The sequence below is a fragment of the Meriones unguiculatus genome, chromosome X, assembly GCF_030254825.1.
Source record: "Meriones unguiculatus strain TT.TT164.6M chromosome X, Bangor_MerUng_6.1, whole genome shotgun sequence".
Classification (NCBI taxonomy): Eukaryota; Metazoa; Chordata; class Mammalia; order Rodentia; family Muridae; genus Meriones; species Meriones unguiculatus.
In genome coordinates, this window is record NC_083369.1 from 95,048,470 (window position 1) to 95,071,726 (window position 23,257).

Here is a 23,257-nt window from a genome sequence, read left to right on the forward strand (position 1 = left end):
AAAGCTTGAATTTTATCACTGGCAACAATGACTGTCAAATTATTTTCCTTGAAGTGACGGGCTGACTTAATTTTCAAGAAAAATGCCTGCCAAATACTGGTGACTGAATAAGTAAAGTTTGACTGTCAGTGGTTCTTATAAGTTTTTTTTAAAAATCATGCTTTATAAGAAAAGAGGCCGAGGACTGGAGAGATGGCTCAGTGGTTAAGAGTACTTGCTGCTCTTCCAAAGGACCCAGGTTTAGTTCCCAGCACCCACTTAGTGGCTCACAGCCATCTCTAACTCCATTTTTAGAATATCGGAAGTCTCCCCTGGCCTCTGAAGGCACCAGGCATAGACATGCATGCAGGCCAAACACCTATTCACATAAAATTAATTAATTGATTTAAATAAAAGAAAGAAGCTGGGGACAATGGAGCATGCCTGTCATCCCAGAACTCAGGAGGCAGAGGCAGGTGGTTCTCTGTGAGTTCGAGGCCAGGCTGGTCTACAAAGGGAGTCCAGGACAGACAAGGCTACACAGAGAAACCCTGTCTCAAAAAAAAAGAAATAAAGAAAAGACTGGTTCAGTTCTCAGCTGTGATGACTTCACCTTTGCTTTTCCTGTGGAGAGTCTTTGCACCTCTGAGTTCTCTCTTCATATTTCCTGTTCCCTTATATCAAAATCATCTGCTGAAGTGTTGGAAGAAATATATTGTAGCTCTGAGGAAATGGTCCAGTTGGGTAAAATGTTTGCCCCACAAGTGTGAGGACCAGAGTTCAGATTTCCAGAACCCTCATGATAGCTGGACAGCCCCAGAGAGGCAGAGAAGAGCCTGGCCCCAGGGCAGGCCGGGTGTTAGCCTAGCCAGAATCGGCAGTTTTCAAGTTCAGTGAAAAACACTGCCTCAGTGAGTAAAGTTGAAAGTCATGGAAAAAAGACATCAAGTCATGGCCTCCAGACACATGTGCACATACATGCAAACACATCTAACCCCGTACACATTTGGACATGTGCATACAAACACACACATACATGAAGGAAACATCATTCATCCAGGTAGCGACCAAACATAGAACCAAAAGTTTAATTTTATATTTTATCTCCCCTATGTTAAAAAATTTTAACACAATTATAAGCTTTACAACTGTGGGTATAATTTGTGGATATAATTATAAATTTTATAACCACATTTGTATCATTGCATTATATATGGCCTATTCATAGTACCAGAAAAATAATAATGGATTTTTTTTTTGGTATTTTCTTTTTATAGTTACAGAATATCTCATTAGAAACTATGAATCAAGACCGGCAGGAATGGTGCACACTTTTTAATCCCAGCACTTGGGAGGCAGAGGCAGGTCTATCTCTATGAATTTTAGGCCAGCCTGGTCTCCCGAGCAGTTCCAGGATGGCCAGGTCTATGCAGAGAAACTGTCTCAAAAAGAACAATAAAAAAAAGTAAAAGAAAGTATGAATCAAATAACCCACCTTTTGAAGCTCTTCTGAGGGACTGGAGAGATGGCTCAGTGGTTAAGAGCTCTCGCAGAGGACATGGGTTCCATTTCCAGCACTTATATGGAAGCTCACAGCTCTCTGTAACTCCAGATCTATGGGATATGACACCATATCCTCTCAGGGCACCAGGCATGCACAAACATACACACAAGAAAAAAACACCCATATACATAAGCTACAAACTAATTCTTCTGAAAGGTAAAAAAAGTTTACCTGAAATAATTTCTCTCCAGTTGGCTGAGCCAACAAGGAATTACAAAACATTTGTTTGTTTCATTCTGCTTTTGATTTTTAATTTTTAATTACATTCATCTGTGTGTGTGAGTGTGTGGGCTCGCACCCATGTTGGTTTGACATGGACTGTATGTGGCAATCAGAGTATGACTTGGGGAAGTCAATTCTCTCCTTCTACCATATAGGTTCAAACACAAACTCAAGTCACCAGGCTTGGTAATAAGAACCTTATTCCCTGAGCCATCTCACCAGTCTCCTGCCTTTGACTGGTAAATATTGTACTTTTATCAGTTTTCTAGTTTTTGATTCATTTCATTATCCATTTATTTCTGAACTATTTCATACATGTGTATATTTTGGTTATGTTCATCCCGTTACCCTCTCTTGGCCCTCATTTCCTACAGCTCAAAGCCTTCTTTGAAAATAATCCCTTCCTCTTCCCTGGTCTCCAGTTCTTGTGTGTGACCTGCAGAGTTTATTTAGAATTGCTTGCATGAGTGTGGGCAGGAAGTTATTTATCAGCACTTGAGCCACTTACCAGTGGCTACTCCATGGAAGAAAAATGCCTCCCTCTCCCCTAGGAACCATTAACTGCCAATAACTTCTTTGATAAAATGTGGTCTCATGAGCTTCTCCCCTATCCATGATGGACCTTTGGTGAGCCCAGTCTTACACAGTTTCTTGTTTATTTTTTGTTATTAAACATTTTTTTTGAAATGAAATATATTTACATTATTTCCTCCTTTTCCTCTCCTCCCTCCAACTCCATCCAGGTACCCCACCTCCTGCTTGCTCTCTCTCAAATTCATGGCCTCTGACCTCATTTATCTTTAATTGATACACAGAGAGATACACACACACACATAAAATCTGCTCAGTCTGTATAATGTTCCTTGCATGTATATGATTTCAGGGATGACCAGTTGATATATGAGGGGACTCTTCCCCAAGGAAGATTATTTTCTCCAGCTCTCGGCAATCCCTCTGGTGTTTCTCTCTTTCGTGTTAAGATGTCTGTTAGTGTTGTCCCTGTTCAGGTCTTGTTTAGACAGCCATGTTGTTGAAGCTGTGGCTTCCCTGATATTTCCAGGAGATGCAATCTCACAGTAGACATCCTGTTGCTCCAGCTCTTACAATCTTTCTGCTCCCTCAATGGTTGGGTCCCAACCATTGATGCAGGAGTACTGGAGCCCACCAGCAGAGTCAGACAGTTTCTGAGTGGGGGTGAGGATTGAAATAATTAAAGCAAGTAACACTACACAAGGGATGCTCAAAAGGGCTGTTTTCCACAGTTCCTTTTATAGGCTAAGCAAAAACAAGTCACATCAATACAAGAAAGGAGTCTGTGGACCTGCCAAACTTGTTTTCTAAAACTACTTCCCTGTAGCAGATATGGTCCAAGGTCATACACACAAGTTTTAAGGAACTTGGTGAAAAACATCCTCTTTTCTCTGTCTCAGGGTAAAGGCCAAGGTGAAAACATCTTTTTCACTGAATAACAAAGCAACTTGACAAACACGCAGCTCTCCACCCAGGAGTTATAAACACAGTTTTTAAAAGTTGTTATTATGTCAACAGACAAAGGTAGCAGCAAGCTTGATGTTGCCTGCATAATTCTTTTTCTTTAAAATTAGGAACCCGGGGACCTAGATGCCCCAAATGAGCATGAGTCAATGGAAGCTGCCCTTTCATATTCCAATCTTTTATTTTTTAAAGTTATATATATTTTTTATTAGTTCTTTGAGAATTTCTTGGCTTGTTTTTTTTTTTTTTTTTTTTTCTTTTCCAGAGCTGAGGACCTAACCCAGGGCCTTGCGCTTGCTAGGCAGGCGCTCTCCCACTGAGCTAAACCCCCAACCCTTTCATACTTCAATCTTTCTGGAATGTAGTTGTGTTGTAGCTCTATCAGTTGTAGCTAAGCACCCCCGAATCACTCACTCTCTGCATTTGGAGTAATTGTGGTTTTCTGTAATGGTCTTTGTCTGTAGCAAAAAGAAGTTTCTTTGATGAGGGGCGATGACTACATTTGTCTGTGGGTATAAAGACAAATATTTAAAATGCAGTTAGGATTTTTGCTGGATTAGTAAAGTGGCAATTGTAGGTTCTCTTCCAAGATCTATGGTCTCACCAGCCCTGGCTAGTTGGCTAGATACCCAGTGCCAGACACTCACTATTTGTTAGTGGACCTGAAATCCAACTGGAGAGCTATTGGTTGTCCCCAAGATATGAGCGACGCCACTGCATCTGCAGGTGCCACTGTATTTCAGATGTGTCTCAGCTGAGTAGGACTATTGGTTGCTTCCCTCCTTGGAAGCTCATGTGGCACCTTCTGTTTCCACTAAAGCCAGTCCTCAGAGAGGAGGCTTTCGGGTCCAGTTCAGATTCTTTGGGTCCTTCAAGGTCTGGGAAGCCACCAAAGGCAACAGCAATAGCCTATAATGGTTTCGCAGATTCCCCCAACCAACAACTCCTAGGGGCTTCTCGCGCCTGGTGTTTAGGTTTTTTTGTTAGATAGTCTATGCCTCTTGGGGGCACATTACCCCCTCAGGTGGGAAATTTTCACTTAAACTATACGTGTATATGTAACTTAGATAATAATATGACTCTTTATGTCTTCTTTAGACATCCGTACTGTTATTTTACCCTTCTCGCTTCTTTTCTCCTCTGTTGTCCTTCCTTCCCACTCCCAATTCACTACACAATTCCACCACCGCCTGGCTTGTGTTTTGCCTCCCCTCAATTTTTCCATTTCTCCCTCCAAACTACTTTTACCTTGCTGTCCTCTGTGTTGCTGTTGCTGTTGACCTGTATCCCAAGCTTTTGCTGTTGCTGGTGGGATTTGGGGGGGGGGGAGGAGGACAACAGGGTCTCGCTGTATAGCTTAGGATAATCTTGAATCTGCAGACCCTCCTGCCTTCACCTCCTTAGTTCTGACATTTAAATGTGCCACCTTGACTGCCCGAATGGCTTTCCCTTTCATCTTCTTCTTTTTTTTTTTTTTTTTTTTTTTTTTGCTTTGTTTTTCAAAACAGGGGTTTTATTTGTTTGTTCCTTTTGATCTTTTGAGATAGGATTTGTCTGTGTGGCCCTGGCTGTCCTGGGCTTGCTTGGTAGACCAGGCTGGCCTTGAAATCACATCACAGAGATCCGCCTGCCTCTGCCTCCCTGAGTAGCTGGGACCAAAGGCCTGAGCCACCACTGCCTGCGACTTGTGTTTTCCATTTCTTAATTAAAACTAGTAACTTCCATCCTTTTATTTTTCTGCCTTTGTGTGTGTGTGTGTGTGTGTGTGTGTGTGTTTGTGTGTGTGTGTGTATGCTTAGCATTCTATCCCAGGGACTATTTCACAGCAACGCAGGCATAGAAATAATCTTTATCCCCCTCTGTACTTAATTGGCATCCCATCAAATAGATGTGTTAGAATTTGTTCAACTAAGCCCCCAATAGGGAGGAAGGTTATTGTCAGGGTTTTGTTTCTATGCTAAATAGAATTTGTGTTTTTATGTTTTCATAATGCACCATTGCAGAAAAAGCCATGAAACTTTTGGAGTCTTCTAACCTCCTAGGAGAGAGGTCTCAATGAAGCTTGAATTTGCATTTCTCTTACTGTGAATAAGATTGAAGACTTTTGGGGTTAGGGATTTAGCTCAGTGGTAGAGTGCTTGGCCCTGGGTTTGGTCCTCAGCTCAGAAAAAAAAAAAAAAAAAAAAAGACAAAATATAACAAAAAGACCAAAAAAAAAAAAAACAAAACAAAAAACAAAAAACAAAATAGGATTGAAGACTTTCTTCATGGCTCAGAGCCATTTGTATTTCTTTTGCTTCAACTTATTTTTCCTAATATTAGATCATTTCCAGGGATCACTAGTCTTCTCCGTTTTTACAAGTGTCTCCTGTATTGAGGATAGTAACCCTTCATGATACAAATCGGATGTATTTTTTTTCCCATTTTGCTACTTTAGTCCTATAGCAGGCATTTCTGCATGTAATGGGTTATTTTAGTGCAACCAAGTTTATTGAATATCTTTTCCTTATTGCTTTTGCACTTTGAGTCAGGGCTGTAAAAGTTTTATCCTCTCCCAGGTTATAGGGCAGACACCCTTGTGGTTCTCAGACGAATCTCGAGTCTATTAGAAATACGGACTGTCAATCTCTACTGGGGCCCATTGCAGCAGAGACTGCAGTTTCAGGAGAACACACAGACAATCTCCACTGCACAACTCAGACCTGCTCCCTGTAACCTTCAGTACTAGTGAGTCATTGGCCACTGGTATGGGGGGGCGCGGAAACAAGGAAGAAATGAGATCAAGTGTTGGGTGTGGTGTGTCTCTTACCTGTAATCACAGCACCTGCGAGGCAGAAGCAAGCGAATCTGAGGACTCAAGGTTATCCTAAGGTGTATGGTGAGACCTTGTCCTCAGGAAAAACAAAAACAAGCGCTTGGGATGTAGGTCAGTGCAGGGCGGGCTAGCCTGGCTCCATCTCCAACTCCTGACCAAAAGAGAAATAAGGCCAACCCGCATATAAGACGTGAAGGAAGACTGTCTAGGTTACTGGTGTCTTAAGTACAGATGTGGAATGTTCTATGGAGAAGATTTTTAACAATATAGCTGGTGCAGCCCTGGAACTCCGTGAAGGATACATTTTGAATTGCACATTTTCAGAAACATCTGGGGGTCTGGGGGAGGTGCAAATCGTTCATGGGGAAAAAAAATAGTTCATTCATTTTCTAAATGACTAGATAACACCAAAACACCATCTTCCTCTGCAGGGAGGCCTTTGGAGAGTCTTGTGACCAAGGACTTTGCAAGGGGGTGGGGAAGAAACCTCTTTTAGGCTTGCTGCAGTGCACAAGCAAAATTCTGTTCCTCTCCTACAAGGACAGGCACGTGACTCATGCTAAATAAATGGGTAGCTGAAAGATTCCACACAAAGATTCTTGTCATTCTTTTTTTTTATTCCCTCCCCCCCCCCCCCCCGATTCTTGTCATTCTTGCTTCAAGCACCGTTTAGCTGTTTGTCGGTAACGATCCTTTCTGCTGGAGTGTACGGCTGGTAGGGTCCACAGGGCTCAAGGAGAAGGAGTAGGCGATTAAGCCGTAACTCAGCTGTTTCTATCTGTAATTTGCATTGTCTTGCAATATGAAGAGGTTCCTGGAGAATGGTTCAAGCAGGAATCAGCTATGATAATAGGATATTGTCATTAATTTTGAAGACCAAGGGCTAGGACTCAAAAAGAGCCACTCAGAATTCTAAACGCTGTTAGAGAGAAAAATCTCGGCTTCGGAGTACAGAACTGAGTCCGTGGACATGAGAGGCATGCCGGCATGGTCTGATTGATCATTTAGCGCTGCTGTTCTCTTTTGAATTTTCTGGTATTTCTAAGAGAACATTCTTCAAATTCAACATGCCATTCACGTTTAAAATACACGGGCGGCGGGGGGGGGGGGGGGGAGAGGAGGGGGGCTAGGAAATGGCTGACTGGCCAAAGTGCTGGCTACCAAACCTGGCCCACCGAGCGAAAGAAGACTCCAGTCCTATGACCATCACACACATGCTGTGACACTCATGTGCCCCAACCCATATATATATACACATACATACATACATACATACATACATACATACATACATGCATACATATAGGTATATATCTTAATACATGTGTATATCTGTATGTGTGTATTAAGAGTTTTAAATTTTAGTTTGTTGTTTTTAAATTGTGTGTGTGTGTGTGTGTGTGTGTGTGTGTGTACACAGGTGAAGTATATGCTTAGAACAGAGGCAAAAAATTCTCCCTGGAGCTGTAACTACGGGCTGTTATGAGCTTCCCAACCTAAGTGCTGGGAATTGAACTCAGGGCCCCTGCAAGATCAGTCAGTATACACTCTTAAATGCTGAGCCATCTCTCCATTTCCTAAGTCAGATATTTTAAAACAGAAAAGAAAATACATGCAGGCCTATGGATGCAATAGTCATAGTCCAGGGGTTAAAAAAAACGTGCGAATACGCCCAAGGTGCTGGGGACTGAGTCCAGGACCTTGGGCATGTTAACACAACCTCCAAGAAAACAAGTCCATCTGTCCACAATAAAAATATGTGGGGGGAGGGGAGGGGACGAGGGAAGGGGAGATGAGTGGGACTGGGGTACATGATGTGAAATTCCCAAAGAATCAAAAAAGTTAAATAAAAAGAAAATGTGTGGGAAAACACTTCACAGGCTCTAAAGAGGCATATTTATATCGGACATCATCCTGGGGTTAGAGTTCATGTTTCAGCCTTATAGGAGGCCGGAAATATATGAAAAGAAATCCAATATTCCAAACTATAAACATTACGAAGTGAGCTTCCCTAGGTAAAGTTAACAGCTTCAGACCACTTCAGTAAGAGTCGGCTTCAGCCTGACCTGGCAACCTGTGCTGGGCAGGAACCATTTCCACAGGCTGATTTCCTGTTATCACGGTGTCAACCTTCTGACACAGAGAAAAATACCGAGTGAAAATATTCACTTGCTAAATAGTCTCAAAACTTGTAAGTTGTTAAAACCTAGAGGTTAATTTTACTAAAGGTATCAAAACTGCGCGGCCGGGAGATGTCTCCTGCGTGTATGATGGGCTCTTGCTGTACACGCATGTGGACCTGAGTTCACGAGGCCAGCATCCATGCAAATTGCCAGGCATGGCCAAAGGGCACTGGAAGAAAGAGTTGGAGACAGGAGGAGAGTTGGGGGCTTGGTCAACAGCCTTGTGGAAAAACTGCGAGTTCTAGTTTGGCAGTAAGAGAGAGGACATCTGATGTCCCCTTTTGGCTTCTGCACACGTATACTCGTGTGCGTGTACATGTCCACACACACAGCCACTACATAACTCCCAAATTATCAGATTTCTAAGCCCACACACTTTCTGACCATTCATTCCAATTCTGTCCGACTGTCTTAGAGAAATATTTACACAATGCACTTAAGACGTGGAAATGATCTGAATGTCCTGTAGTGGGAGGCCAATTACCTTAATTTAGGGTTGTATCATGAAGTACTCACAACTTCGGGGGGAAAAAAACACCCATGCAGCAGCATGAAAATATACCCAACATGAAATATTCATGAGAAAAAGCAATATTATACATAATGACATTTATTTACTTGTTGGTTTTGGTCTTTGAGATTTTTTTCAGGTTTTTTTTTTTTTTTCTGTTAGGAGGCAGAGTTTTCTTGTAGCCCAAGCTGGCCTTAAATTTACCGTGTAGCCAAGAATGACCATGAGCGTTATTTTTTGACCTGTGTGTATGTGATGGGTGCTCTTGCATGAGTGTAGACATGTTTACATGTGTATTTATTTGCATGTGTTTGGGTGGAGGCCAGAAGCTGACGGTTGGTCTCCATTTTATGTACTGAGGCAGTCACTTGTTGGGCTTAAAGCTCAAGGATTCAGCTGGCTCTGATCTCAAAAGCCATCATCTGCCCTCTTTTTGTTTGTTTGTTTGGTTGGTTGGTTGGTTTGGTTTTTTTTTGAATTTCCCTCTTGAGCCCTGGCTGTCCTGAAACTCACTCTGTAAACAGGCTAGCCTGGAACTCACAGATATGCCAGCCTTTGTGCCACCACATGCCTGACTTGGTTTGTTTTCAAGACAGGGTTTCTCTGTGTATCTCTGGCTGCCCTGGAACTTTCTCTGTAGACCAGACTGGCCTCTAGGTCAGAGATCTAACTGCCTCTGCCTCCCGAGTGCTGGGATTCAAGGTGTCAGGCCATCTACTGCCCTCCTACTGAGAGATCCCAAAGTTCCTTTCCCATGCTTCATCTCCTCCATGCAGACCATTTTATTTGTTTTGCGCCATCAGATGCCTTAGGACTGTTGCTATGCTGACTTCCAAACAGAGTCAGACCTGCTGGAATGAAATTCACCCAGGGCAAGAGTACAAGGTGCAAAAGGCAGCTGGGCCCTTTTCTCTGTATCCCATTCCACTGCCTGAAACCAGATAGTCGGGAGGTCAGAGAAAGCCTAAGGTTAAAAAGCCCTCATCTCAGGGCTCGGGGTATAGCTTCCTCATGCTGCCCGAAAACAGGAGCCGAGATTCGATCCCCAGCACATAAAAGAAAAGCAGAAAAGTACTGTGCATCTCTCATTGCAGGGTCTCCGCTGAGGTTTATTCTGCTTCAACTTTTGTTCAAGTATTTATAAACTGTTAATTGTTACTCCTGGGCTTCACAGGCATTTAAGGGGGAGTTAACAGTTCTTTCTTTCTCTCTTTGATGTTTTGCTTCGTTCTATGTTTTGAAAGCAGTTTCAGGTAGCCCAGGCTGGCCTCCCATTATGCAGCCAAGGCCGTCCTGGAATTCTTGAATCCTCTTCCCCAAAACTTGTCTGAGACATGCACTACCACGACTGGCTTAAGGTTTCAACTTTTCCCCTCGCAATGGCAGGGAAAATATACCCATGAACTCTTCAACAATATAGTTGCTTGAACAAGACCTGCAGAATGATGGACACAGGTTAACATGCCAATGTGAAAAGGAGAAACTGTACATGGTCCCACCCCTAGACGGAGAACTACAGATTTAATCTCACTTTGAGATTAAACAAGGGGGTAAAGCTAAGGGGATCTAGTCGGTTATATATACATGTGTGCACATATATGTTACATATATACATGTGCTTATTCACATACATGTAATAACAATTAAAAAGATCATAAGTTTGAGAGGCAGGACATGGAAGTGGGAGGAAGGACGGGAGTGATACATACGCAGTGCTTATGTATGAAGTTCTCAAAAATAAAGATAATTTTTAAAAAGATTTTAACTTTTAAAGATGTTGCGTGGGGCTTCGGAAATGGCTTTCGAGCAAGCCTGAGGACGTGAGTTCAATCCTCAGCATCCGAGTGATGTAATCTCTCAGTGTTTTGGGAGGCAGAAACTGATGAGTTGAGAGCCCAGGGGCCAGCCAGCCTAACTAACTGGTGAGCTCAAAACAGTAAGGTGGAGGCCTACTCACATACATGAACATGTACCCAAATGCACATGTCACACAGACACATGCATGCACTCAAGCACACAAGTGTGCGTGCATGTGCTTGTGTGTGTGTGTGCTTGTGTGTGTGTGTGTGTGTGTGTGTAAGACGTTGCATGACTTTCCCTGAGGAAATCTGAGCCGATGCTTATTCATCAACAACAAATGAAAGAAATGATTCCAAGCAAGTGGAGCTCAGTGAACCTATGACATTATTAGGATTACTTATGAGAGCATGAATGATTCAAAGGCAGCTGATTCAAAGGTAGCTACCAAACCTACCCCAGCATCGTGATGACTCACAAAGGAAGCATCTCTGGAGCTTCCTACATGACTTGCAGACAGCTTGGGCTAGAGAGCATCTCCCCTTCCCAGAAATTATTCTTGCTTGTATAATCTTGGGGAAGGGGCCTTATGAGTGTTGTAAGTATCAGGAGCGTCCCGAAACCTGTGAGTTCTGCTTACTTCCTAAACTTAGAAGTTCTGTGTATTTACTGACTCTTAATGAATCTCCCACTAGGAATTAATGTTCCAATTGGAATAAAATATCTAAGCAACAAGACAACGGGCCAAGAAATAGGTGCACAGATTTCACAGTTTTTTTGTTTGTTTTTCATGTTAGGAAACAAACCCAGAGCCTTGGACATGCTAAGTAGGCATTCTAAACTTAGTTACAGCTCTATCCCCAACTGATCTCATAGAAGCAGGTAGAACAATCGTTATAATTATGGTTCCCTGGAGGAACAAAAGATGCATATACATGCATATATATACATGCTAGTCTAATAATTGCTATCTACCAATGGAAGGCCCAAGAATCCAGGAGTTATTCAATCCTCGAGGTTGGATGTCTCAGCTGATCTTCAGAATGTACCAGAATCCTGAAGAAGTAGGTTCTAATGCCAGTAAAGGAATAGATTTGCCAGAGAGAGACACAGGCAAAGAACACGCTTCCTTCTTCCATGTCCTATATTTCCATTTGCCAGCAGAAGGTATGGCTCAGATTAAAGGCAGATCTCTCCACCTCCAAAGAGCTGGATGAAAAAGTAGGTCTTTCTACTCAAGTGGTTTAATTAACAGAGACATCCCTCACAGGCATAATAGCCCACCACTTGGGCTTTAGCTCATTCCAATGTAGTCAGGTTGGCCACCAAGAAAACTCATCTCAGTTGCCATAGATACGGAATGATGAGGAGCAGTAATCACAGAGAAAGGATGGCGAAAGGCAAGACAGGGCAGTTGGTCGGGAGGAAGAATTTTTAGTGCTCCATATCATGGTGGGAAGGATAACTCTGACAGTAATTGCTTGTCTGTTTCATAATAGCTTGCTAAGAGAGATTTTAAATGTTCCCAACAAAAAGAAACACTAAATGTTTGAGGTGATGAAGTCAATAGTCCTGATCTGATCACTGTATACTGATTGTGGATGTACCAAAATATCTTACTGTTTCTCGGTAAAAACATACAGTTATTATGTATCTGTGAAGAATTAAAAAACAGAAGGCCAGGGGTGTGGCTGGGTGGCAGGACACTTTGCCTAGCGCATGCAACAAGGCCCTGGTTTGATCCCCAGTACCTCAAAAGAATTCATTAAAATTAAATATTTACATAGATGCTGCGCAGCGGTGGCCCACGCCTTTAATCACAGAGCTCTGGAGGCCCAAGCAGGCGGATCTCTCTGAGTTCGAGGCTAGTCTGCTCTACAAAATGACTCCAGGACCTCCAAGGCTACACACACACACACACACACACACACACACACAAACACACAAACACACAAACACACACACACACCCTGCCTAGAAAAACAAACGAAAAGATTAAGAAACCAGAGTTGTGAGGATTAGATGGCTTGTCCAAAATCATGTAGCTAATGAGTGTCAGAAATATAATTTTGAACCCAGAACTTTGACTCTAGACCCACCACTACATCATTAGATTCATTTTGTTGAAAGCAGACAATCAATTTATAAGTAAACTTAAAATCTATGATTGTTTTAGAGTAATTATCGTGAGTGACTGTGGTTAAATATTTTTAGCAACATCTGTTTTTTTTCCCAGTAGCCTGAGAGTCTCAAAGGTCTAATGTTATGATTCATTAAATGGTTCCTTAAATACAGTTTCAATTATTTCCACTTTCTCTATATATGATACATTTATTTATCATCTAACTAGCAATCAAAGATGGTAATTGTCAAAAGTGTAGACAATGCAGTGAGGGAAAGCTTTTATTCCACACAGCAAAATGACAAATCATTTTAAACTGCATGGCTGAATTTTTAATAGTTTTATGCAAAATCCTCATTCTACTGGCAATGAGTCTATCAAAACGTTCCATGTCACCTTGCAACAGTTTTCACAGTGGAGTCTTTCTGAATTTGTAAAACTAGAAGTGAGAAATGCAGATAAAGCAACAACAGTAAGTCTTAGCCTTTACTCTTACAATTATGTGCCTTGTCAGCAACATGATTAAGAATAAAGAAATAGCCGGGTGTGGTGCATTCCTGTAATCCCAGCACTTGGGAGGCAGAGGCAGGTAGATCTCTGTGAGTTTGAGGCCAGCTTGGTCTACAAAGTGAGTCCAGGACAGCCAAGGCTACACAAGAGAAACCCTGTCTCACATAAAATATATGAAAGAAAGAAAGAGGAGAGAAATGTAATTTTTCTTCCTTGAGAAATGTGTCAAAAGTTATGGTGTTATCATACAGGTAAAGCAAAAGTCTTTAAAGTATCTCTAAACTTTACTGACAGGTATAGCGTCATTCATGCAGCCAAGATGGGAAAACAATAATAACTCAAAACAATAACATTAAAATAAAATTAAAATAACTCAATTCTTTATCTATTAGTATATGTTCTGTAAAGTGCAATTCCAGATGACTTCCTCATACCTGCAGCTGGCACAACACTTCATCTTTACCTCATCAACACAGGCTTCTGAGTTATCTAGGCTAACAGGCAAGTTTAGAAAGCTTCTAGAAATGTTTGTGACATGCCAATCAGCTTGGAGGTAAGCTCTCTATGCACACAAGCTCTGTTCTATGCCACCAATGTGGGCCGACCTGACATGGATAACCAGTGTGATCTTTGGTGAAATGGACGTTATGAATAATTCTAGTTTTAGCCAACATGTGACCAACTGTGATGCCATTTTTGCATTTGTGTTTTGTTTTCATTGTACTATGTAACTTGGCCTATTAGGCCTTAGAACATGAGACCAAAACACCACTCCAAAACAAACAATGAGTTATTATTACTGGATATGTCACTAAATAGATAGTATAGAATGTTGACAGGATGTCGCTATCACTGTAGTTCAGGGCAATGGCCTTTGAAATAAAAATCTATGGGTTAATATAATAAGATGATGGGAGGATTTTAGGAGTTCCAGAAAATTCCCTTGGCTGTCACATCCATAGGGCATAACTCATCAAGCAAGGAACAGCCACTATAAATATTCTCAATAAAGTGAAAGAGGGGGCTGGAGAGATGGCTCAGTGGTTAAGAGCACTGACTGCTCTTCCAGAGGTCCTTATTTCAATTCCCAGCAACCAGATGGTGGCTCACAACCATCTATAAGGAATCTGATTCCCTCTTCTGTGCTGTGCATGAAAACAGACCATTCCATATACATAAAATAAATAAATTGTAAAAAAAATAAAAATAAAGTAAAAGAGGAGGAAGTATAGTAAAAGAATATGAACACAATGAAAACTGCAGTAGATGCTATCCTAAAATAACCAAATGGAAATTCTAACTAGGAAAACTATAATACCTGAATTTACAGTATCTATGCATGAGACTAAGAATAAATACCTGGCTCCTAAATTGCTTTGAATGTCATTTGGTTATTTTGGCAATAGCATCCATTTCTGTTTTGGGGACAGCATCTCTCATTCCTCCTCACTCCACAACTACTTGATTGGATAACAATGGCTAGCCAACGAGCAAGAGGACTGGGGTTCAGACACATGGATGGTGGGGCTCAATCTCAAGTGCTCATACTTGTATGACAAGCACATTGCAGATGGACGCCCCTCCCCAGTCCTCAACCCCAGTGATCTTAAACAACAAAAGTGTACTTAAGATAAAGCACCAAGAGAAAAAAGGCTACAAAACAAGAGGAAGAGCCTCAGTGACAGTAGCAAGAAGTTTTGTATATGTGCAAGAGAGGAGAAAAGCTGAGGACACAAACATATTTAAAGAAATGCCCCAAGCTGGGCTTGGTGGTGCACACCTATGATCCCAGCTCTCTCGGGAGGCAGAGGCAGGCAGATCTCTGTGAGTTTGAGGCCAGCCTGGTGTACAGAGTGAGTTCTAGGATAGCCAAGGCTACACAGAGAAACCCTGTCTCTCGAAAAAAACAAAAACAAAAAGAATCTATGATAGCTACCTCTGGTTTTGAATGAGTGAGTTTATGAAGTATATTGCAAGCCAAAGGAAAAGAATAAATACCAAGTGAGACAGATGCATTGATAGATAGAGAACATTGCCAACCTAGGTGCGCACAACCTGCACCAGTCAAGTTGAGTTCCAGACAGAGATTCCTGGGTAAAGGAGGCTGTTCCCTTGGGTGAGGCTTCCAAGCCAAAGAACTAATAGCAACATAAAGATAACATCATCAAATTGAGGTTTGTAACATCCGGCACAAGCCAACTGGGGAAGTTGAGACAGTCGGAGTTCCTAATTGAACTTTCTCTCACGGCTGAGATTCCCAAGGCTGAGCTCCCCACCTGTCTTTCCCACCCTCGGGCGATTTTAGCCCATAAACAGCAGTAACTTCTGTGGGAAACATTTTACCTTGTAGCAGTTCTCAAGGGCACGGTGTTTTTTTAACTCCTGAGCTGTTTTGCTCTTTTCTTTCCTCCCTCTAACAATTGGGGCAGACAGCCTGTGCTCAGAAAAACAGCTTTGGAGGACACTGAGATAAACATGCGTGGGTCTCACACCGGAGATGGGGGAAGCTTCTCCAGCCAGCCTCCCAGTGAGCGCAAACAGCACAAGACAATTTACCAATATAGTGTACATTATACAAAGTTCCCAAATTTGATTTTAGAAATCCCGTAAGGTCGCCAATCTACATTGCTCAATGAATAACAACCAAACACTAAGAGAATCACATTAAGACACACCCAGGTCCAGTTGCTGAACCCCACCAATAAAAGAAAACCTGAAAAAGGTGCAAGAAAGAAGGGTACTTACGTACTGTGAAAGCTTTTTGTTTATTTGTTTGTTTTTAAAGAGAGGGTTTCTCTGTGTAGCCTTGGCTGTCCTAGAACAGTAGACCGGGCTGGCCTCGAACTCACAGAGATCTGGCTGTCTCTGCTTCCCAAGTGCTGGGACTAAAGACATGCACCATTTACCGCCTTGCAAAAAAAATAGCTCTTTAATGAGCTGAAAGAGAAGGAAATGTGTTTTCTTAGAATTCCTTCCTCAGAAAACATAGCCTTCAAAAATACAGGAGAGCTGGATTGGGGAGAGGGCTCAGTGCACAAAATGCTTGTTGCCCAACACAAAGACCTCAGTTTAGATTCCTGGCATCCAAGTAAAAACCTTAAAAGCTGTATTTAACTAGTTTGCAACCTCAGGGATGAATGGTGGAGACAAATCAAGAAGGCTCTCTAGATATGCAAACAGCGAGCTCATGCTTCAGTGAGACATTACGTCAAACACACACACACACACACACACACACACACACACACACACAGGCATAAATCTTTAGTCTCCAGGATCTCTCTGAGTTTGAGGTCAGCCTGGTTTACAGAGTGAGTTCTAGGCCAGCCAGGGGCTACATAGCGAGAGACCTTCTTCCAATCAATCAATTAAATTGAAGAAACAAGGTAAAGAAGTGATTGATTGAAGACCCGTTAACCCTGGCCTCTCCTCAAGCCCACGTGGCATGTACACCAGTACGCACACATACCGCATGTAAACACACACAAATGTAATTGTGGTTCTGGCACGAAAGTAGACCCATGACACCTCAACTCTACCCAAAGAACTGCACGTAATTAAAAAGTGAGGAGCACAAAACTTGGTGGTTCAATGCCAAATGGTTGGCTCTGAAAATATACATACAGGTAACATTGTGCAGACTGAGCTTGTTTACTTATATATTTAGGAATACACACACACACACACACACACACACGTTTGTAACAACAATTTAAAAAAAAAAAAAGAAGGCCACGAATTTGAAAGAGACCAGGAGTGGAAAGGTTTATGGGAGTAGTTGGAGGGAGAAAAGGGAGGAGAAAATGATGCAATTATATTATAATCTCAAAAAAAAATAAAATAAAAATAAACACATAAAAAGCTAGAGTAAGAATTTATCAAAAGCTGGGCACAGAGGCACACGCCTGTAATCCCAGCACTCAGGGAGGCAGGGGCAGGCAGGTCTCTGAGTTTGAGGCCAGCCTGGTCTACAAAACAGGTCCAGGACAGTCAAGGTTACACAAAGAATCCCTGTCACAAAAAGCCAAAACAAACAAAGAAACCCCTCAACAAAATGGATGAATCTCTAGGTAGACTGATCAAGGAAAAAAAATGTAGATGATAAGAAATATATATATCAGGAATCTAGGAGAACACATCATACAGGTTACAGAGACTACATGTATTTGTGTGTGGGCTTTGTGTGTGTGTGTAGCAATGCGTGAGAAAAATAAATTTTAGCTGTACTGATAAGAAAAGGCTGAAAAAAACCGATGATTTGATTTTAAAACAACAACCAACCTGGGAAAGCTTTTTAAGGTTTTTCTGATTCAGGTTACTAGCTCTTAGAGAAGGTATTTCCCACAATATCCCAGCACGTAATATCAAAAATCTGCAAAGCTCTGGAGAACTGCCACCGTGAGTCATGGTGACACAGTCTGGAAAGAGCTGGCAAAGACTGCCTTTTATTTTTCTATGAAGCGATGTGTTTATTTCAGAAATGCGGGGCTGCTGAACAATTTGAAAATAAAGGCTACCCACATTTACAGACTAAAAGAAACATCTTAAAATTCATAAAATTCATTAAAAGCATCTGATACATCCACTTACGATTAGAAAAACTGTCCTTCAAAAGCTCCAAATGAGAGATGGGCTTCCTTCACATGACATCACAATATCAAGCATGGTGGGAAAAAAAAAACAGCAAGAGCTTTGAAAACAAAATCATACAAGCTAGTGAGCACTGGTGTGTAGTTCCTAGCCAGCAGGAAAGTACCGTTGACAATTCTCTCTGCTTAGCAAGGACGTGACGATGGCCTGTGTGTGTATGCAAAACGTTGGCAAGGGATGGGGAAAGCTGGACTGGAAAAACTTAATATTGCAAAATATACATTCTCCACGAATCTGCTATATTTGGTCATTTCTATATTGTGTCTGTAAAGAGAGGTTAGCTAGGTTACTCTTCTGTATTGGTTTAGTTTTGTTTTGAGATGGTCGGTCTCTCCCTCCTTATATAACCTTTGCTGGTCTGAAACTCGCTGTAAAGTTCAGGCTAGCCTCTAGTTTGTAGTGATCCTCCTGCCTCTGCCTACTGAGTTCAAGGATTACAGGTGTGAGGTTTCACGCCCAGCTGATTATTTTTCTTCCTGAAAGTGATTTTAATATTTGAAGGTATGGTACCATTATTGGAAGACACTTTTTATATATTAATATGCTTCTCTATCAAGGAGATTAAATTGGCATTTGGAATAATGAATGGCTTTTCTTTTTCTTTCTTTCTTTTTTTTTTTCTGACACAGAGTTTCTCTGTGTAGCCCTGGCTGTCCTGAAACTCGCTCTGTACACCAGACTAAGCTCAAACTCGGAGATCTGCCTGCCTCTGCCTCCTGAGTGCTGGGATTAAAGGTGTGCACCACCACTGCCTGGCTATTTTTCTTGTTGTTTTTTTTTACAGTAGTTTTAGATTTATTTTGGGGTGAGGGCACATGCACCATGGCATGAGTGTGGAAGTCAGAGGATAACAAATGGGAGTATCATTCCACGATGTGGGTTCCGGGGCTGCCACTCAGGTTTTCAGGCTTGGCAGCAAATACTTTTACTAGCTGAGGCCATCTTATTCTTTTTATCAAAAGTATAAAAATTACAAATAACTTTATGAAAAACCTTTAAAGGTATTCTTCTGGGAGATCAAGGATTGGAGGAGCCAGAAACTTCGAGTCAGTAGGTCATAGAATTTGGTCTACTACAAGATTTGGGGCTCACCTCTTGGCAGGAAGTATCAGACAGCCTGTCCTCAGTAGCATGAACCAGTGCTCAGTTCACATTTTCTTCTGTGTGGCCCAAAGAAGCGAAGATGCCTGCTAAAATGGGGCTTTCTATCTAGAAGAGAGAGTTTGCCAAGATTGCCTGACTTGGAACAGGGCAGAGCTCCAAATGTATTGAGTTTGTCTCCAGCCCTTGCCAAAGTTGTATCAGGGCTGTTTTCAAAGCCATTTTCGTTCCATTTTACCAGCACTGTAGGTCACACAGTGGTGCTCTGGGCTTCTGTAATCAGAAAACAGAAATACCATGCTGCCCCAGCAGGGATCCCTTATGGTGCTGAAGTTAGATGAGCCCATGCCTTGGCAAGGAGCCCTTTCTGGTGTGATGGAGGATTGGAGAAGAGCCCTTCCTTGAGTACCGGTGTAAACAGCCCTGCTGGGAACCCATTGGCCAATGCGCAGCTCTGTGGAAAAGCCTGGTAGATTCTTCTTCCCTTCTGCATTTCTGATGCCTACCAAAGCAAGGCTAGATCGTTCTAGCTGACAAAAGGGTTACCTCTGATCTCTTCACCTTCCTCACCCTCTCATTTGCCCCTTCACCTGCCTCCCTCCTGTGCTCTTTGTAGACACTGTGTAATTGTAATTTCAGGCTGATTTAGCTACTGTGTTCTTTGTATATATCTTGTTTGTTTGATTGTTCCTCCATTTCAAACAGGTAAACTCATGATGTAGCCCAGGATGACCTTGTGTGTCTGCTCCTCCTGCCTCTACTTCCTGAGTGGTGGGACTGCTATCACAATGCTTGACGTGTTGCTCTTGCTGTGGTGTTCATTTTTGCTTCTACTCTCTCCCTCTTTCTCTCAAGAAATGGGCATCTCTCCTAAACTCCCAGGCTCGAGTCATTCTCCTGAAGCAGCTTGGAGTAGCTGGGACTACAGACTCATGTCAATATGCCCTGCTGAGTATATTTTAGCCTGGTCCTTTTCATGTGTAAGTATTACATTTTATATATATATTACGTATATACATGTATACATATATACATTATATATGTGAGTGTGTATATATGAATATATATGTATATAATCGTATATACATATGACTACATGCATATATAAATATTATATGTGTATACATGATACACATCTATATAGTGTACATACATATATAATGTATATACATAGATATGATTATATACATATATACATTAGTCTACTGGAGTTCACATTTTAACAGTGTGAATGAAGTACAGAAACCTTACCTCTTTTGATAACTCAACACTCCTGCATTTAATAATTGTGTTAAAGATTTCCAATACATATACTGAGAATTACAAAAGCCAGTGCTATAATTATTGCTTTTTGCTTTAACTGTCAAACATGATTTAGAAAGGCCAAGAAGAGAAAAAAAAAGTGTCTATTTACCTTCCCTTTTATTCTGTCATTCTTCCTTTTGTGATAGGCCAAGACTTCTCTTGTCATTGGTGTTCATCAAGATTATCGTGGTTATTCTTTGCTAGGCAGAGAAATCAAACCCAGGGTCTTGTGAAAGTGAAGCATTACCACTGAGTTTCTTTTGTCAAAAAAACAAAGAAAGAAAGAAACATTTTCTTTAGCCATTCATTAGGATCTATTTGGCAGCAGCAAATTCTCTTTGATTTTTTGGGGGGTTTTGCTTTTGTCGTAAGAAAATGTATCTTGATTTTCCTTTCATTCCTGAAGACTGTGTTTGCAAGCTATATAAACCCACATTAGAAGCTGGTTTTGTTTTTATGCAGGGTTGGTTTCTTACTGCCTGCCTTAGACTGCACTTGAAAAACGAGTTTTCCTCCACTGTTTCTGCTTTCTAGTATTTCCCCTCTATAGAAACAACATGTTCTCCACCAAGACCTTGGATTACTTTGTCTTAATTTTCAGAAGTTTGGCTCTGTGAAACCATGGATTTTTGTTGTTATTTATCCTGCTTAGAATTTCCTCAGGTTTGCCCTGGCCCATGCTTTTAATCCCAGCGCTCTGGAGGCGGGCTGGATCTATGTGAGTTTGAGGGCAGCCTGATCTACATACAGCACATGTTCCAGAACAGTCAAGGCTACAACCAGAAACCCTGTTCCAAAACACACGCCCACATGCACACACACGCACACACATATACATAACACACACTCCTCAGGTTCTTGAATCTGTAGGTTTATGCCTTTTAGCTAAATTTTAGGCATTCTTTTATTACTATTTTAGTTTCATCTGCCCTCCTGATCAAAAAATTTGATTTTTCAAATATTATCTTCCATGTCCCAGAAGGTTTGTTCTTTTTTCCAGTTTATTTTCTCTCCTTGCTTAAACAGAGTAAATTTTATTCTAACCACCAATTCTGATTATTTCCCCAGATCTTCTGGTTCTGATATTGAGGCTATTCTTACCTGTAAGCTACTGTCATTTTCAGTTAAAAAATGCATTTGAGATTTGAGAGTTTCCTCCCCATTTGTTTCCCACAAGGATGCTTGCTGTTTGCCAATGTCTTTTTAATGACAGCCGTTTTTAAATCCTTGTTAATTCTAACAATCCTGTCATCTTAGTGAACTGTCGTTTCCCACTCAAGCTGAGCATCCCCCCGATTCTTAGGATGGAGAGTAATTTTGTAACTGACGTCATATTAATCAGATATTATTATGTTTTTTGTAAGTCTCCTCAGCTGTTGCTGAAACTACCCAGCAACAGACACGAGAGGGTTAAATCCCAGATTACAAGAATAGGTTTGCTGACGTGTGCGTCCGCGCGGGGCTTCAGCTGCGCCTGCGCTCCTGGGCCGCGTGTGACTGCCCAGCGGGGCGGGGCGGGACGGGATGCTGGCTCCCCCCCACTAAGGCCTAGGCCACTAACCGCTGGTCGCCTGCACTCTGTGGCGCTCAAACATTACCTCCAATAATCCGGTGGCAGCAAGGGAACTCGTCAGCGCAGCGCTCGGGGGGTGGGGTGAAAGTTCAAACTCTGGGCGAGTGACGTCAGCGGAGGGGCGGGGCGCCTCGATACTTCCCAGAGGGGGAAAAAGTCCAAAGTCCGGGCTGTTTCAATGGAGCCAGAGAATGGGAGGCGCTTTAGCCTGCCCGCAGGCTACTGCATTGTGAAGCCTGCCTTCCCTGAATACCTCCTCCCTGGGGCAAAAGGGTGTTTGGAAATCTCTCTTTACTGAGACAAGTCTCTAGCCTTTCCTGGTTAAGGGTGGGACCACCCAAGTTTTTGGGACCCCCCGCCCCCACCCCCAGTGTGTTTGGCTGAAATAGAGCAATCATTGTGCAGAAGTTTACTGTTTAGATATAAAAAGACCTTTTTTTTTTTTGTGGTAGGGTGTTTTTGTTTGTTTGTTTGCTTGTTTTGTTTTTAATTTTTTTTTTCTGTTTGTGCCTGCTCTTTCTGGAGTGCTGGCTTCTCCAAAACCGGCCTGGCAGGTATGGAAACCCATAGCTGTGGGTTCCTCAGTTCCCATAGACCTCAGTGGCTGTTAGTGGTATTGGGGAAAGTGCATTTTCCTCCCGTTTTTTGCAGATGCGCAGGGTCCTAACGCTGCTTTTTCAACCAAGAAAGGATGTGTACAGGCTTGGTAGGCCTTTTCTACTGTATGGGAATCCATAAGTAAATAGGCATTTTAGAAAATAAGTTGTTTTTGTTGTTGTTGTTGTTTTTAAAAAAGATTTATTTATCTACTATGTATACAATATCCTTATGCATGTACACCTGCAGGCCAGAAGAAGGCACCAGATCTCACTATAGATGGTTGTGAGCCTCGATATGGTTGCTGGGAACTGAACTCAGGACCTCTGGAAGAGTTCATAACCTCTGAGCCATCTCTCCAGCCCTCTTGGTTTTGCCTTAAAAAACAAAAACCAACAACAACAAAAACTTGAAAAGATACATTCCTGCCAACAATTTTCTTTTTCCCTGCTTTCAAGATTATGTAAGAGGAAAGAACCCTGGTTTCAGGGAAAGGACAATAAAGTTGGTTCTGGGAGTTTGTGTGTTTTTACTAGGTGTGATTAATGTATAAGGATGTGTACATATTGAAAATATATGATCATATACAATATGCACATGCACAGACACAGACCACTACAGCATCAGCACAATTAAAACAGTGAACAGATCTTATCACCCTCCAAAATTTCCTAGTGCTCCTTTGAAGTTCCTTTCTTCAGTATTCCCCTACAGGACCCTTGCCCCAGGTAACCAGGGCTCAGGCTCTTGCTTTGTAGCCCAGGCTGGTCCCCTGGGTGAGGGGGATTACAGGCTTGCCCTACCACACCCATCCTACTGATTTCCTTCCTATCT

The 23,257-nt window shown here is 41.9% G+C and overlaps 1 long non-coding RNA gene across 1 annotated transcript; it reads right to left on the minus strand.

Annotated features, from left to right (window-relative positions):
- Positions 1–6,716: 6,716 nt before the first annotated feature.
- LOC132650078 (uncharacterized) lies at positions 6,717–22,008 on the minus strand. Its single transcript, XR_009588437.1, has 3 exons — positions 21,852–22,008; positions 20,363–20,510; positions 6,717–6,915 (listed from the first exon to the last, which is right to left on the minus strand). It is a non-coding gene; the product is annotated as an uncharacterized LOC132650078 (long non-coding RNA).
- Positions 22,009–23,257: the final 1,249 nt, after the last annotated feature.